This window comes from Cicer arietinum, chromosome 2 (genome assembly GCF_000331145.2).
Source record: "Cicer arietinum cultivar CDC Frontier isolate Library 1 chromosome 2, Cicar.CDCFrontier_v2.0, whole genome shotgun sequence".
NCBI lineage: Eukaryota > Viridiplantae > Streptophyta > Magnoliopsida > Fabales > Fabaceae > Cicer > Cicer arietinum.
Genome location: NC_021161.2, coordinates 9,521,508 through 9,527,244, shown reverse-complemented (window position 1 = coordinate 9,527,244; position 5,737 = coordinate 9,521,508). Strand labels below are relative to the sequence as shown.

General features: G+C 33.6%; 1 pseudogene; it reads left to right on the top strand.

The window, feature by feature from the left end:
- The first annotated feature begins 2,710 nt into the window (after positions 1–2,710).
- LOC101492268 (protein FAR1-RELATED SEQUENCE 5-like) lies at positions 2,711–5,005 on the top strand (annotated as a pseudogene).
- The last annotated feature ends 732 nt before the right edge of the window (positions 5,006–5,737 follow it).

Genomic DNA, 5,737 nt, shown 5'->3' with positions numbered 1-5,737 from the left:
AACTTGCGAGATCGTTCAATGTTGACGATTGGGGTTAAAGTCGTGACACCGCGTGAATAGTTTCAAATATCCAGGATTAATATCCCACGAACTAACCGACTTGACACTTCTAAGATCTTCAACTGAAGAGAAAGAGAAATCATAGTATCCTTTTCCAAGTGAGATCAAACGTCACATACCTAACGGTTTCCCTAACTCGAGTAATTTGGCCACACAATTCTTCAACCTTTAATGGTGTTGCAAAGTTTGTCCAAATCATTCGACTAGAAAGATTATTTTTACATGTCTCAAAATCTGCAACATATTCCTCTTCACGAATAGTCATCGCTATTTGTTCACCCTTTACACACGGACGTAGAAGTTGATTGATTGGATTGTCACATACATTGTTGCTAAGAGCTTGTGCAAAAGTTCTTTGTGGCTTTCCAACATTCTCATTCACAATGTTGTAACTTTTAGAGGACTTCAGATAGGACTGTGGCAGCACCCTAGGTGCCATACATTGGCTTGTACTCAGCGAAAGTGATTACTTGACTGCAATTGATCCAACAAAACAAAATACAAATCGCAAACAAAACTAGAATCCAAAACTATAATTCACGAGAACTAATAATAAATCAAACCCAAAAATCAACTCTACAAATCACATCCATAGCAAAATCAAGAACAACACCAACAATAGTGGCACCATGGACACGATAACGAGAGTAGTTTCGAAACCTGAAATCATGAGTCCAATCAGAGACGCAACTACATGACACATACCACAACAATAGGAGAACACACACACCGTTAGTTTGAGACACAACTAGACAACAATGTCAAAACTAGAGAACACATGTCAGTCAAGCGCACACATTAAGGAGACGAATGAGTACGTGATCAGTGAGGAGATGAACAACGAACAATGAGGAGACGAACGATGAACGGCGCTAGGCTTCGATGCTCTAGTTGTGTAGTTCAAATCTAACAACTTATATATTCGTATTTACAATAACAAAATAACAAAAGGTAAGAAGTTATATGTGTCATTTTTTAATTGGTTTGAGTATTTCAACTCGTTGCCTTGGTGTATAGTTAATTTTGCCAACTGAAAATTTTAGCTTTCATGATTTATTTGTGAAAAAGTCTATTGTACTATCTAACATTGTTGTTAGTTTATATACACTGCGAGTCGAAGAGTTTTTACGCTGACATTCAATCTTAGTCATTAGATCATTAAAGATGTTTTTTTATTTTTATCAAAATTATCTCTAAAAATTATCTCCATAAATAATTGTGATATGCTAAAGTGTACATTAACCGAACTTAACTATTACACTTTTGAATTAACATGTTAAAGTAATATATTAAAGTGGTCCCAGATTTATTTTTCAATAACCTTCAATGACTCAATTCATTAGAATGTTTCACTTTCGGCTATTTTTAACTGATCTAAGCAATAATAAAATATCACTTTTCAAGACTATGAACATATGTCATACAAATAATGTGATAGCGATCATAGGTAGCGTAAGATGTCAATGCGTGACCAAGTTTGATATATAATTTGATACCTAGCGATTATATATATAATTTAATACATATCCACCCTACATTTATCACTAATAATTCCTAGAAATTTGAACTATAAATCTCGATTCTACGTATGCTTTTTTAAGTGTTGGAATTAATCTATTAACAATTAATTACACAAGACATGCTATGATGTTTGATATACATGGTGTTACTACAATCATATTTTAGTACATAAATTAATAAATATATGAACATCCATATTTTAGAATTTACATTATATTTGATTTATAAAAATTGATGTTTATGAAATACTTGAATCTATAGTCAAATGTCTCTCACAAACAATCGAAATTCATTGATTTGTAATTTTTCTCAATTGATACTCAAAGAAGAGAGTATATCAATTAATTATCTAGTTAAAAATCTAATTAGTCATATTTTTAATATGATCATTAATCAACTAAAACATTTATTGAAAAATAGCTAATAAAATTGTAATAAAAAATGTTTGCACACATAATATTTATGAGTTTAATGGATATGTATAAAAAGTTTTACATTGACAATCAATCGAAGGAAAATGATTCTCTGACTTAGAGGCGGGAAAGACACCCTACCTTTCACCCATTTTGTGCCATTGGATTAATCAGATGCTTCAGAAAGAGCCACGTGGCCTTATTATTTTTAAACTAAAAGCATCAGCATTTTCCACTATTTCTTCCTCAAGTTCACTTAGAACCCTTCATTTCCATGGCATCTTCATTCCCCCACACCTCTGTCCACTGACCACCGCCGCTGACCATCGCCGCGCGCCGCTATTGTCTTCTGCACTACAATCTGTTATCAATCTACTTTCTGCATTGTCATATTCGGGTAATAAAAGAACTCCACTAATTTTTTTTTTCCACAAATATGATTTTTTTTGCTTTCTAATTCCTGTATAAAAGAGTTGGAAGCTATGTTTATCTTGGTTGTATTGATTGTGTTAAAATAATAGAGTAGAATGTTATTAGTTATGCCAAATTATTTTTGTAGAGCTATTTTAAGTTGTTATACTTGTTTTTTTTACTTTGAAGTTGTGATACTTGCAAAATAGAGCAATACATGGTTCATTCATTATTCCATACTTTTTCTTTCATTTAATTATTTTATTAAATTTTTAGGTTACTTCATTTGGAAAGTTTGATCAAATATGTCATCTTCAAATGTTGATTGGAAGCCACGGGTTGGTATGAAATTTGATAATATAGATGTGGCTTATCAATTTTGGCTTACATACAGTGTCCATGCTGGTTTTGGAGTTAGAAAATATTATGCGAACAAGAATAAAGACGACACTATATCATCTTGTAGGTTTGTTTGTTCCAAGGAAGGGGTACGAAAGATAGACAAGAGAGATGTTTTTGTTAACATCCATAGAGCCGAGACTAGAATAACAATCCTCTACAACTTCCAGAGACAACACACATGCTTGCATCACATAGGAAGATAACTGAAGTCCAAGCATATGAGATTGATTTGGCTGATGATTCTGGATTAAGGCAAAAGTCAACATTTCAACTTATGAGCACACATGCATGAAACATAGCAAATCTTGGATTTACACGGTTGGATGTGAAAAATCACCTCAGTGCAAGAAGACAAAGAAGTATGATGTACGGAGATGTTGGTTGTCTTTCACAATATTTTCAACGACAATTGTTGGAAAATCCGTCTTTTTTTCACGCATACCAAATGGATATAGAAGAACAAATCACAAATGTGTTTTGGTGTGATGCAAATATGGTGTTGGATTACGGGTATTTTGGGGACGTTGTGTCATTGGACACTACATATTGTACCAATCATGCTAATAGACCGCTTGCTTTGTTTTCCGGTTTCAACCACTATAGGAGTTCGATCATTTTCGGTGCAGCACTATTGTATGATGAGATAATTGAGTCATTTAAGTGGTTGTTTGATACATTCTTACAAGCACACAACCATAAGAAACCAAAAACTGTTTTCACTGATCAAGATCAAGCAATGGCCAAGGCACTGGCTGAAGTCATGCCTGAAACTCACCATGGTTTATGCACATGGCACTTGTTGCAAAATGGAATTAAACACCTTGGGAACTTGATGAAGGGAGGAAGTTATCTTTTAAGAGATTTCAAGAAATGCATGTATAATATTGACGTTGAAGCTGATTTTGAGACTGCTTGGACAAACTTGATCAACCAATATGATGTTCATGAAAATAATTGGATCAAATCAGTTTATGCTATTAAAAAAAAAATGGGCTGCTTGTTACATGAAGCAAGCGTTCACTCTTGGCATGCGGAGTACCCAACTCAGTGAAAGCTTGAATGCTCACTTCAAATCTGGTATGAAACCCAATGTGGATATTATACAATTTTTCAAGCACTTTGAACGAGTTGTTGAGGAGAAGAGAAGCAACGAGTTGAGTTATGAGTATGAGTCCTCACATAAGCTTGCAAGGTTAAGATACGAGTTGTCACCAATATTGATACAAATGGAAAAAGTGTACACGCACGTTGTATTTGAGTTGTTTCAAAACGAGTTTAAGTTATTCTTAGCTGTATCGATATTAGAGAGAAATGAGTCTCACTCTTTATGTGAATATGTCATAACTATGGTTAACCATGAAGGATTTGGGAGAGTGTCATTCGATCGTGGTTCAACCTCTATTACTTGTAGTTGTCGAAAGTTTGAGACATTTGGCATACTTTGTTCACATGCATTGAAAGTGTTTGAAGCAAATGATGTGAAGGTCATTCCTGAGAAGTATATTTTAAGAAGGTGGACAAGAGAAGCTCGTTGTGGCATTGTGCACAATTTTAGGGGAAAAGAGGTTGAAGGAGATCCAAAGTTATCTCGAACACAAAAGTTTAGACAAGTTGTCTCTAAATTTATTAGAGTGGCGGTCGAGGCATCGCCTTGTGAAGAACACCTTAAGATTGTTGATAACTATGTAGATGTCATGTGTAAGAAAATAAAGGAATGTCGCTTACAAGTCATAGACAATGAAATTAATGAGAACCCGGTATTTGTGAGTAATAATGTTATGCAACCAACGGGGTTCAAGAAACGACCTAACTTAAAGAGACACATGCATAAGTGTCCTAAGAGTTTTATTGAAAAGAAAAAAGCTCCGTCTAGAAGGAAAAAAGCTCAAGTATATAAGTTAATATATGGATCAATTTTTTAATTTTACATGCATTATGCTTGGTTTTAATTTAAAAAATAATTTTAGGATAAACTTGGAGAAAGTCACATGCTCGACGAAGTATCTTGTTCAGCACCTCCAACTTATGAGCCCCCACAAACACAAAAGGATCAGTTCAGTTTCACAACATTGTTGATGGTAATTTTATTTGTGTTTTAAAATGAAGAATACTTTCTTTTAAATCTATCATAATGTTAATTAGTTTTTATTATTATGTAGGCACCCCTTGATGAGACAAACGTTCCAACATTATACTGATTGAGAGTGACTGATTAGGAGTAATACTTTTGATATATTAATGATGTTACTAGAGTTGTAACCATTTAGTTCATAGTGATATGTTGCGTAAAGAATTAGAAGATGTACCACATATGTTCCATATCTATTTTGCTTTATATTGTGTATCCTGCATAATTTTGCTTTAATATTCATAGAATATCATTGTTGCATTATTGTGTTTTTGTGCAAATCTATTTTGCTTTATATGAATCATTTAATTAATTTGACAAGAAAAATGTAGTGAAACAAAGATACTCAATTCATTATATTTAAAAATATTTTACAATAGAACAAGCGGTGTTGAATTCAGTATCAAATATATCCTATCTCTACTTTACAAAATTCCTATAATCAATCTTGAATTCTAAGTATCAAATTCTTTTGAGCAGTGTTGATGTCTTTTTGCTTGTGTTATCAACTCTTTGGATGGAGCCTTTTGTGGGCAGAATCTGCAATTGTGTATAAATTCAGAAACTCGGCAGCATGGTCCTCATGATCAATCTGCAGTTGTGTATAACCTGGTCTTTCCAAGAATCTGCAGTTGTGTATAAATTCAGAATCTGCAGTTGTGTATAACCTGGTCTTTCCAAGAATCTGCAGTTGTGTATAAATTCAGAATCTGCAGTTGTGTATAACCTGGTCTTTCCAAGAATCTGCAGTTGTGTATAAATTCAGAATCTGCAGTTGTGTATAACCTGGTCTTTCCAAGAA